The 11,880-nt window shown below is 40.2% G+C and overlaps 1 protein-coding gene across 10 annotated transcripts in view; it reads right to left on the bottom strand.

The window, feature by feature from the left end:
- Positions 1 to 11,880, bottom strand: part of ZNF644 (zinc finger protein 644) — an 84,342-nt gene that overhangs the window by 43,236 nt on the left and 29,226 nt on the right. For 3 of the 10 annotated variants that reach the window (XM_075156256.1, XM_075156255.1, XM_075156258.1), the window contains exon 1: positions 11,636 to 11,830. The exons of 3 other annotated variants lie outside the window; for them this stretch is intronic. The gene's annotated coding sequence lies outside the window, so the exon portion shown is untranslated. 4 more of the 10 variants (XM_075156266.1, XM_075156265.1, XM_075156264.1 and 1 more) reach the window with 2 other exon arrangements.

Raw genomic sequence — 11,880 nt, forward strand, 5'->3', positions numbered from 1 at the left:
TTTGCTTTCTAATTGGTTTCGTATACATGCTATTACTTATAATCTATGAAAGATCACTTTGGGGAGTCACGTATAAATAACCAGTAATGTAAAGCCTTTCCTTCATTTTGCAGGAGCCTGCTTTTTGATGACAGAGGATTGGTTTTGGTGAAGGAGTAAAGTTAAGACTACGCTGTCAACGCTATCACCTTAATAGCTATTGAAAATGGTTTTTAAAATAAGTAAAAATCCACTCCTCACTGAGCTACTCAGTGTTCACTCTTGGTTTGGTGGCACTTTATGCTTCCAACATTGTCTATCACCTACATAAATAGGATAAGCTGTAGCAATGTGACATAATTAAACCAATTGTGTTTTATTTTTAGATCTTTATGCTAGATAGCTGCATCAGGTCTTTTTTTTTTTTTTTTTTTTTTTTTTTAAATAGGAACAACCCACATCTTACAACCCAGGTTATACTATCACACCTGGCAAGCACACTGGGGCAAATACCTCCATACACCTCTTTGAAATGTAGTTCGAGACCACCAGTTACCATTTTGAACACTCCATCGTACCAGCCACACATCACCAGCACCACAACCACAGATCAGCTCTGACACAACATCCATGTCTCACTAGCAAGCTCCTATTCATGGGCCCTGTGTTCAATCAGACAGTGTCCATAGGTTTTATTACTAACACATTTAATTAATCACCATACAGGACTGTTTCCTATAGTATAATTTCCAAGTGTTTTGTAAAGTTACTAAGCCTTTGCTCAAAAATTAGTCTATGAAAAGCATTTTGCTATGAAGCAGGTATTGTCAAGATGTATCCCAAGATCTCTCTACCCAAGTTATGCAGCACCTTGAAGCCTAATTTCTACACTGTTTAATAAACTTCTGTGGAGTCTCCATGCCAGATTGCAAGAAGGTATAGCAGATCCTAGGCAGGCTTCACTTCAAGGTTAGGGCTTCATTAATCCTCCTCTTTTCAAACTTGAATCCTTTAAATGCTTGTGGACTTTGTTCCACCGTTCACTTCCTTTTGCTACATCAATCGGACAAAAGCTTTCTCTCTTTGATTCTTTTACTATTTGAATTAATTCTTCCAAACACGTGACAGCCAACGGACAAACACAGTCCTTCCAACATGTATTTTTTTAGTAATAAGATATCTGGGATTTCAGGTGTAAGCATGCAGTGTTTCATGCAAAGACTTACCCCCATTCATTTGCATACACATAGTGAAGTATAGTGTATTTTACTGCCTTGTCACATCTGCAAATAGGTATCTTCCAGCCTAGTTTCCACTAGCTAGCTATAATGGCACACAATCAATAAACTGAGGCAAGGCATACAGGTTCTAACAAACATATTTAAGGATCACAACATACCTGCCACACCACAAAACAGAAAACCCATTACATCACATGTGTTTGGCTACTTCATCGCCACCATTTTGGTCATGTGACATACACTGCTACACATATGAAATACTGATCTCATGATAAAAGTGCCAATGTCTCCATCATATGATGAATTACAGCAGTGAATACCCCTGTTGTGGCTACAGGAAAGCATCCTTCCGGTACACCCCCCAAGAAGTTGTAAGATTTTCATAAAAGACAACAGCAAAAAGCATGCCACGTTGGTTATCCTCACCTGTGCATACTCAGCCCATTGGCTGTCCTTTGGCACCTAATCTGGTTGGGACTAAAAAAGTATACACCTGATTTGTCAATTTTCCTGACCAAAAAAGATTTCCCAACCAAACTTTCAAAAGTAGCCCAAGAAACAGAAGAGATAAGACATAACTCTAAGCCTGTTTCATATGCCTTACATTGGATTACAGGGATAGTGCAAAAGAACTGGATCTGCATGGGCTAAGGTTGTATAAAATCAAGAGTATAAAATAAATATACATGCAGTTGGCACAAGCCATTCACATAATGACTCCATTTCAGAATATAGACACAAATGACAATTTTTTAACTGAGGCAAAGAAACCTGTATGTTTCCCATGTCTCCCTCGCACCTTAAAAAGCACATAACCCTGAGACAGAAATATTTTCTTCTAGCAAGTAAACAGCTTATGTTATTTGCACTAACAACAAAGCTTCCTAAAACAAATGAAAGTGAGCACCTAGGATAAAGGAAACTTTGCCATTGTCTTGGATACCCGCAGTTAAAACAAAACAACCACCAGAATACCTCCTGCAAAGGCTTCATAAATTCACATAGATATTGACTAACATGTCCCAAAAACTTAGTCACCTAAGTCAATAGAGGTTCTGTGCCTACTTTTAGGCCCTTAAATAGGGTTGACTATTTGCCCGCTGACTGGCCCCAGAGCTACTATCTTAGCTCATTACTGGGAATTTTGTAAACATACAAGTTAAATTTTCAAGGTTAGCTCCAGTATTTCATGTTTGCTTTCAGCTGGAACATTGAAGAAACTATAATCAACACTAAATGCTTACAGAATATCCACGAATGTGAAATCTTCTCATTTAAATGGATTAAAGGAGAAAGAGGAACTTCTCCTTAAGTTCATGGACAACATATAGAAGCATACTTAATTAGAGCAATTCTGATAAAAATGCTCAGAACTTACTCAATTCCTACTTAATCAACTTTAAACAGCTTCAGAGAAAATAAGAGCCATGAACTACTCTCCAGAACTCTGTTAAAAGTACAGAAATACATAAGGTATTACTACAAATTTAATTTAAGAAATAATTTGTCTTTATCCCCAGATTCACAAAACTAAAGAAAATTCAGAGAACAAAGGAAGTTATAGCACAGAACAGGCCAATTTCTCCAAAATTAGGCCTCAGAATACCCTAACCAAACCTATTCCTTAACTATATGTAAGCTTATCAGAAAACTGCTGGGAATTTACAATATTTAGAGGAAAAGAATGTGATATTTGCATCTTTAATTTTTATGAGGTATAGGCAGTCATAAAACACTCAGATTTGTACTGAAGAAAAGGCGACGTGGTTTTGGGGTGGTTTTTTGTTTGGTCAGGTTTTTTACACTAACAGGGTTGTCCTATTAAAAACAAAGTGTAAACTCTGAATAGAAAGGTATTGTTAACAAAAAGTAACACTTTAATATTTTTGTGTTCTTTCAAATAAGCTGTTGATTAACATTGTACAGCTTTGGTTTTCATTTCTGAATGCTAAAATCTCCTTTAAGGTCAGGAAGAAATGCTCATGAATCTACAGCAGAGAACATGAAGAAAAAGGAAAGCCTCAAGAATGTAAAAACCAGTGCACTTTCTCTGGCTGAAAATGGCATCCCAGAAGATGATTTAAAAAAATGAAAGAAAAGTTAAGGTAGAACTGTTTGGCGGAATGAAAATGAAGTCACAGAGAGATTACTTTGAACAAAATCACCTTGGGTCCTAGTATTAATATTACTAAGTTGGAAGGTGGCTTTGTTTTAAGAAGATCATGGAAACCACAACACAAGGGATCACTAATTAATCCTCCCTCCTTTATATTTACATCCTTTGAAAATAGTATGCATCAGCATGCTTCAGGACCAGCTTACTAGGTGGACCTAAAGCCAAGCAATTTGAAATACATTAAATAGAACTTCATTTAAAACAGCACCCAACATCCTAAACATCAAAATGATCATTTTGCACAAGTCAAACAAACCCAATCTTTTCTAAATGGCTTAACAGACAAAAAAAACCAACTCACCATTAACGTTCCAAATGACATGAAAAAATGTTCTGCTGGGATACGGCAATACTATTTATGCAAAAGTATAAACCCACCTCTCTAATTCCTTAATGGACATTGCGGGACTTCTGAAGGGACTACAAAACCTGGATGTCTTCACAAATTTACTAAATGTCAGTACATTACCCTAAATATAGCCTTAATTTAGAACTTTGTATCTTGTTCCATAACACAATACTCTTACATTGGAAAACAATAAAAAAGATTTTAATTCTTTGTCTCTATATAAATATTTACAAAGATCTATCTGGATAGATAGGCAAAGGAACACACATAAACTGTGTGCACACACACACACAAAACTCCTGCAATGATTACAAAAAAAAACCCTCCAACTATAACATTGCAATTTTGTTGTTTGTTTGTTTTTGACATAAATCCTTGCTAGAATACCTCTTGCACATCACCTTCTCTGCTTGCCTCTGCTAGAACTTCACCTGGACTGAAAAATGGAAAGCAAATTCCCAAATTGTTGTTTTTAGTGCCTAAAAGACATTTCTAAAAATAAAATATCATAGTACCTGTATAATATTTTTAGAAATTGTGTGACACTTCACTCATATAGAAACCTGAATGGTTTGTCCCAAGTATCATTTCTATTTTTGGTTCTCTCCCTTGTGCAGAAACACGTTATGCCTGTAAATGCACATTACTGCTGGTAAAATTGTGAAAAGCAACAGCAGTCTTACAATCATAGTAGAGAGGTAGACCTGGGTAACAATTTTTCTCTGGACAAGCTGTTCCTCTTCCTCTCCAAACCTCACACACGCCAGGAAAGGAACTTGGACCTCTCTCTCATCCACCAGCACTTTCTGCCACATGTATAGCAGTGAGAATCACGGTGAACTTAGCCAGTAAGTCTCACCACCTAGAAAGTCTGGGAACAAGGGCTTGTCGTTTACAGAAACATGGCACCAAAAACTAGTGATTTACCTACCTTACTTCAAAACACTATCAAAAGGAAAGGTCTGTGAGAATCCATGCTAAAGCAGCTAATCAGCAAGTCTACCACTTCTCATCACAACACGTGTTACTATCGTCCAACACATTCAAGGCTTTATAAGGACACAGAAAAAGACAATCGCTATCCCAAAGCACTTACAAGAAAACAAGTCAGACAAAACAAACCTTCAGAGGTTTCTACAAAACAAAGATGTAGAAAGAATATACAACAGACAGTATCTACAGTCGTCTTTGGTTTATGTACCACACAAGCAACCTTTCCACCTCAGTTTCATCAGCATTTCAGTTCAGTTTGCGTACCAGACATGGAAACTCTACTCCTTCCCATTCTGTAATTGCTGCAAAGCCTCTGAATTTTTTCATCGCAGCTTATCTAGGTTAATTCACCATCACATGTCCTCCCCAACTTATCTTCCCCCTTTTTCCCCAGAAGAAAACTGCCATAACATTTTTTTTTTTTGTTCATAAGTACCTGAGTAGGGGGCACTAACTGGTATTTTGTTCTCAACTTCCCAGAAAATGAAAAACCATTTTTGAAGTAACCTCAGAGTTGTAACATTCATTATAATTTCTATACAATGCAGTTATTTTCATTACATGCCACAGGTTCTCAGTTTTTAAGTGTTGCTCAAGAACAGAAAAGATTAGGTGATTTCACCCATGTCAATATATATATTTAAAAAAAGGAAGCAGAAGAGGATAGAGTACCCATTTCACTGTGGGAGAGAGCTGGGAGAAGCCAGCTGCAGAACTGTCACTTCCCACTCCCTGTGATAGCACATACAATCAAGACCTTCTCACAGAAGATATACTCATAACAGCTACGGTATTAAAACAACAAAAAGCAGCACTTCTGTGTGAAGAAAAAAAGTTATTTACATTGGAACTTTTCAGGCAAAGGCTGTCCTCTGTTGAAAATACCGTTTCTAATACCAAGCCAACTTATAGTGACAACAAAAAAAAACTTTTGGAAAAAATACTCCCTTCTCTCTCCTCCCCACCAATTACCACAGGGGAACACAGAATCTAGTGTCTTTGGTGAAGGTTCCTAAGAACACGTGTAAGAATACAGAGTTTCTTTGCAAACAAAATAATCATAAATACAATAAACACTTCAATAACCTACAATCACTGTTTTAGTGGTTGGAAGCCTAATTTTAGGATATAAATTCTATGAAGTTCCTACCTGTTCTGACTGAAAAAGGTAAATTTGGAAAATTAAGTTAATATTAGAGATAGTTTTTGAAATTCTACAGCCACAAAACTGTCGTATGTGCCTACATTTGAAGATGAAGAAAGATATCAGCAACAAACATTACAAACATTAAGGGCTTTTTCAAAAAGCAGTTGTCAAAAATTGTGTCAAATAGATCTCCTAGGAGAGCTGAGTGGAATCAGAAGCAAACAGCAGAAATATTCAGAGGACAGCCACTCAAGAAGACAAAAACCGAAGTTTAAAAAAAAAAAAAAAAAAAGAAAAAGGCAACCTACCAACCAGAACACTCTATGAAGAACAGCAAAACAAAACAAAAAACCAAACCAAAAAAACCCAAACCATAACCACCACCCATCACCCTACTGACTGGAGCCAGACAAGAAACAGACACCTACCACTTCCTACCAGCAGCAGCAAGGAGCAGTTTCAGAGCTGCCATGCTTTAGAAGCAGACATAAGTAAGTTTTCCAAAAGCAGACCCCTGACCTCTTGCTGAAAAGAAATCTTGGGTGGAAAAACCGATCCCTGTCCCCATCAAAGATCCAAATTGGGAAGGTAGATGGGATAAAGCACAACTCATGCTATCAACGCACCAAATTATTGTTCTGCGAAGAGGCAGGCAAAAGGGATTCATTACTACTTTTCAACATTACAATGATTACATTTGGTAAGGAATTCCTCATTTCTTTCACTCAAACTAAAAAAGGACGCATCAGGTAAAAGCCTGTAAATAAAGGTAAATTATACAAGATATATACCTTGCACCTTGTTTTGCTCGTGTTCTACCACTTTGTTGTGGAAAGTATTTTTACAAGGGAGTGCTAACAGTTGGCCCAGAAAACAGGGAAGTTACAATGATCTCGATCCCTGTCTTCAGCTGCAACTGGACAAATCAATAAGGCACCTGTAATTCCTTCCATCCTGTTTCCCCAGATGCATCCTTTCCCCCTCTTCAGCTGCTTTGTGAAGACTATAACATTATCAGGTACTCATTTAAGGCAAGCAAAAAAAATAATCATTCAAAATAATGTCCCTTTATTAAAAAAAAAATCTGATTGCAAATATCTCAGACTGCAACTTCTACCTTTTTATTTTCACTCAGAAAACAGTAAGAGTATACTCCGAACAGTCTTCAAAACTCCAAAGCTTTTATAAGTACAGTAAGTATCTAATTTGCAATGTTAAACATACTGAAAATAGTTAACTACACACTAACAATAGGCCTGAAATATTCCAAAGACCAGCAATCTGACCTTTATTCTGATTTGAGAACAAACTTTGCATCCTCTGGATTAAGTTTCAAGAAATACTGAATTACTAAATATCCCATCATCCTTCAACTAGTCGATTATATGTAAGATTAAGCACTCAGTATCAATCAATAAATGTCAACTAGAGATTTACCATTTCCAGTAGCTGGATTTAGTCACATCTGAAACCAAGCAATTCCCCAAGAGTATTGCAATTACATCTACTTAAGTGAGAGTTCTCTGTATTACCAAGTTTGCTCAGAAATATTAAGTCAGTTAATATTTAGTGTAACCAAAACCAAAAACTGCATACTCACTGTTAGGCCACTGTCCTCCCCCCCTTTAACCTCATTGGCAATGTAAGGGCGTTGCTGCAACATTTTATCAACATAACAGCTGCTGTGTACAGTTGAACAGTGTCAGAAATGCAGCACAACCGGATACTGATTTTTATTTAGATTATTTTATTTCCTTACTTTTAAATTTTAAAAAGCTTGCTCTCCTTCAATGAAGCAACACCACTGATGAGTAAATACCATAGAATTCGGGGTAGACTTTGTACCAAGATGAAATACTCATTACATGACACTGCATCACATACTAGGTAACGTGACTGATCCTGTAACTATCATGCTCTTTTAAATTTTTTGAAAACACACACATTAGAAGTTTATGCAAACTCATTACATGGTCTTTCTTGACACACAGCTGTGATTTGAGCATCAAATTACATCTCGCAGTATTACAGTATTACTGCACTGTAGATATGCACTGTGTCTGTTTTTACATAACCGGGGAAGTCAGAGTGACCATTTCACACCCCTGTCTATCAAAGAGAAGCCTTTCTACAGTTCTGCGAACAACATGGGCATGGCTTTTCTACCATCACTGCTTGTGTGAACGGTTCCTATTAACTGACACAAATTTTGATTTAAGGGACACAATGTATACGGGCATGAACTTGTGTGTGCTTTTTTTTTTTTTAAAAAAAATTAAGCATCAAAAGGGTATTTTTTCATGACACTACAAACTACATTAAACCCTTTAACCCAGACTGCCCAGTAGTATCTTTATGCATATCAGCCAGAATGACCAACATTCTCAATTTCCTTGGGTAACTTAAGCTCTTTTTCCAGTAGCTATATGAAGTTTGCATCTACATTGAAAAAAAAGCAGCAAGGAAAAATGTTAATTATCAAAAATCAGCTTATATATAGACTGCTCAAGAAGATGCATAAACGTATTTTTAGAGAAGACAGACTTGTTTTGGTTTATTTCACCAGGGATTTCTTTACACTCTGAAGTTGCATGGATACTAGTTTCACCTGAAGGAATCAGGCTTTGGAGGCTATGCCAACTTAAACCAGTTTCAAAGTCAACTTAAGTGAGTGCAACATTGTGCAGATATAACCTAATTTTATTAAATGATTTTCCTCCCAATCTCTGAATACATAATACAGTATAGTCACAATCCAGAGCAGAGGGAACTAATTCAATTTGGCTTAAAATAACTGTAACATTAGAGTAGTGCATTTGGTATTAAAATAATAGAGGGAATAAAACAAGTGTCTTAAGGCAGTCCTCTATTAGCCGCATCAACTGAACTTTGTTAAAGACAAAAAGTTGTTTGAAAATGTAAAAACATGAGGAAAGTGAGTTATTGACCAGCCAAACACACACAGCCAATCAGCAACTGTTCAAAGACCTTTAATTCAAACCAATTTCAGGTGAAACTGCACAGCAAGTGACAAAACTATTCTGTATTTTTTCCAGTTTTAAGTTCCCGGATCTTTTGCAAGCTGGTAAAAAGTCTGAAAGTGTTTGAAATGAGTAACTGTGTGTGAGCACATGTGTGCTTTATTACCATGGAGAATTTTATTCCCTTTTCAGTTCCGTTTTCTCCAGAAATGACTTCAAAAGTCATTGAATAAAACTTGAATAAAAAAGAAAGTATACATGCTAGTAGGTTCTGCTAATACTTGCAAGTATAAGCACAAACTATTCCACAAGAAATTCCACTGACAACCCTTGAATTCCGTGTCCATAGTGAAATTCAGCCTACACTGTTATTTTAAAGTGGAAGGCATTGCCACTATTGTTGAACATCCTGTTTATTCAGTTGCTGATGCTCCTATTTCAATCAATTGTGCTGTACTAAATAACCTCACAAGGATGCTCTATGTGATCAGTGCCTTTTCCTCCTACTAGCCAGGTCACCTGTTGAGATTTCAAGACTAGTATTTTCTTTTGGCATCCACTCAAGAACTTCCATACACATTTTCCTAAGCGTATTCCTTCTAGTGCTACTCAATATAAACTAGATGCTGGACTTCATGAAACTTCAAAAAAAAAAAAAAGTCAGAGCAGTACAGCTTTGCACTGATTTTGTTACAATATTTGCTAAGGATTTTTTTAATATAAAAAATACCACACAGATTAGAGAAAACAAAAGAAAAGTTTCTTTGGTGACATTAACAATAACTTTTTTTTTCCTCTGCAAAACTCCTGTTCCTTGGGTAATTTTTTTTTAAATTAAAAAATTCAATTTGAATGAATGCTAGACATCAGAAAAAACTATTTTAAGACAATATTTTGAAAATTATTAATTTCAATTCTGGTTGCAATTCTTGTATAACTCTGCACCACATCCCTCTGCAGTTACATTAGACAGGTTTGCAACATCAGCTTTGATTATAAGTCAGTGTAACAGGATTGTCACACTGCACTGCTCCTCCATGCACTCTACTTAATCTCCTCTCCAACAAGAAAATTGCTGCATTTTCTCTGCATCTAAGTGACCCACTAAAAGCTTCTCCAGATCTATTTTGCATTGTCTGATCAGTCCATTTATTCTGCCCTCAAATCACCTGTCTTGCACAAGTCAGGTAGTAAAGAATTCTACACAGAAGAATCACGTTAAGTTACCAAAACTCTGAAGCACTTCACTCTTAACTGTGAAGAATCTTCTCTTTAGAGGTTTGTTTTACAGTTTGAATAAAAAAATTATTTTGCAACTTGTATTAAAAAAATAATGTATTGCACAAACTTCTCAGTAAAAGGTACAATTCTGTGGTGAAATTCCAGAGATGCTTATCAGCCTCTTAAGAGTGTTTGTCCCATGTGTTAATTCATTAATCTATACAACATGAAATGGCTTCTTACTCTAAAATCTGGTGCACATTCATTCCCCATATGCGTCTGAAAGCTAAGTTCCATGACACAATCTTCCTAATTAAATTATGTGCTAGAAGGGGGGGCAGGAATCAGAATATCACTGCAAATGAGATTTTGCTTAAAGGGCCAGAGTTGTACAACACTGATGGGAACCTATTTTGATACACCATGCTTGTTTTTCATTACCACCGTGACTTGTCAGTTTATAGCTCACACTACCCCAACAGAAGTACTTCCAATAGACTAAAGGTTACATATAAGCCATAAGAAAAAAGAAAACTTTCCAGATTTCAGATAAATTACATTGGTCAAGATGATGCTCATCACTGCAACCTGATAGAACACAAACTTTGTCAGAGAAACCGCCAGACCCTGAAGCAGCTGGGAGCCCGAACACACGACTTTGATACCTCAACTGTTAACTTTTCCTTCGCTGCTGTAAACTACCTCGGCTCCAGGAGCCCCGCGCACTGCAGACAGCGGCGCTGCCCTCGGTACACAGGGCACACCGGCCAGTCCCACGGCGGGCCAGGAACTTGCCAGCCCTTTGTAACAACACCGTGCATTTCAGAGCCGCCCTGCTTCGTGCCAAGAAGGAAGGGAACGAAGAGGAGGGCGGGGATGGCACGTTACCCCTGCCCCAGGACAGCAGCAGGCAGCCCTTCCCGGGCTGACCGTCAGCCCAGGTGGGCAGCATGTGTGGCGACCGGCACTAAGGAGGCGAGCGGCAGCGAAGCGGCGAGAAGCCGAGCGCCGGTCCGCCCAGCACGACCCGCCGCGCCGCCCTGGCACGACGGGGCAGACGGCGGGAGGGGACCGACGCCTGCCGGAGCCCCCCAGGGTGACCCCGGCCACCCGCGAGCGACGGCATCCTCCTGCCCCGGCCGCCCCTGCCGGCCGCGGCGGCGCCGCGCGGGGCATTACCTGGCTCCCCGCAGCCCCGCGCTGCTGGCGGCCCGGCCCCGGGCGGCTCTCCCCGCGCCCTAGGCCCCGCCGCGGCGGCACCGGGCTGCCCAGCTCCTCCGCGCCTGGCAATGGCGGCGGCCCCGCTCCCCCCTCCCCGCTCCGCTCTCACTGGCTGCGCCGCTGCATGTGACCGAACAAAACCCTCCTCGGCACAGCCCTTTGTGTCCGGCCCGGCCGGGGCACCGGGGAGGCCGCTCGCCGGCTCGGGGAGGGGGCGAGGGGCGACGGCGAGGACGGAGAGAGGCGACGAGGAGGGCCGGGGAGGGGAGCGCCTCGCCCGCCCTCTCTCCGCCGCGCCGTCGCCGCCGCCTCGGCCCAGCCACTTACCGCGGCGCGGGCGGCTGCGGCCGAGTCGCGGTGCGGCACCAGGTCGGAGGCGGCCGCCATGTTCCCCGATGCGGCAGGATGGAGGCAGAGCCGCCCTCCCCGCCAACCGCCGCTAGGGCGGCCGGCTCGCCGCGCCCGCCTCAGCCCGCGCCGCCCCCGCCCCACGCGGCGCCGCGCGGAGCGGCGCGCGCCCCCTCCCCTCCCGGCTGCCAGCGGGGGGCGGGGAGGAGGGCATTAAAAAAAAA

This window comes from Calonectris borealis, chromosome 8 (assembly GCF_964195595.1).
Source record: "Calonectris borealis chromosome 8, bCalBor7.hap1.2, whole genome shotgun sequence".
Taxonomy (NCBI): Eukaryota; Metazoa; Chordata; class Aves; order Procellariiformes; family Procellariidae; genus Calonectris; species Calonectris borealis.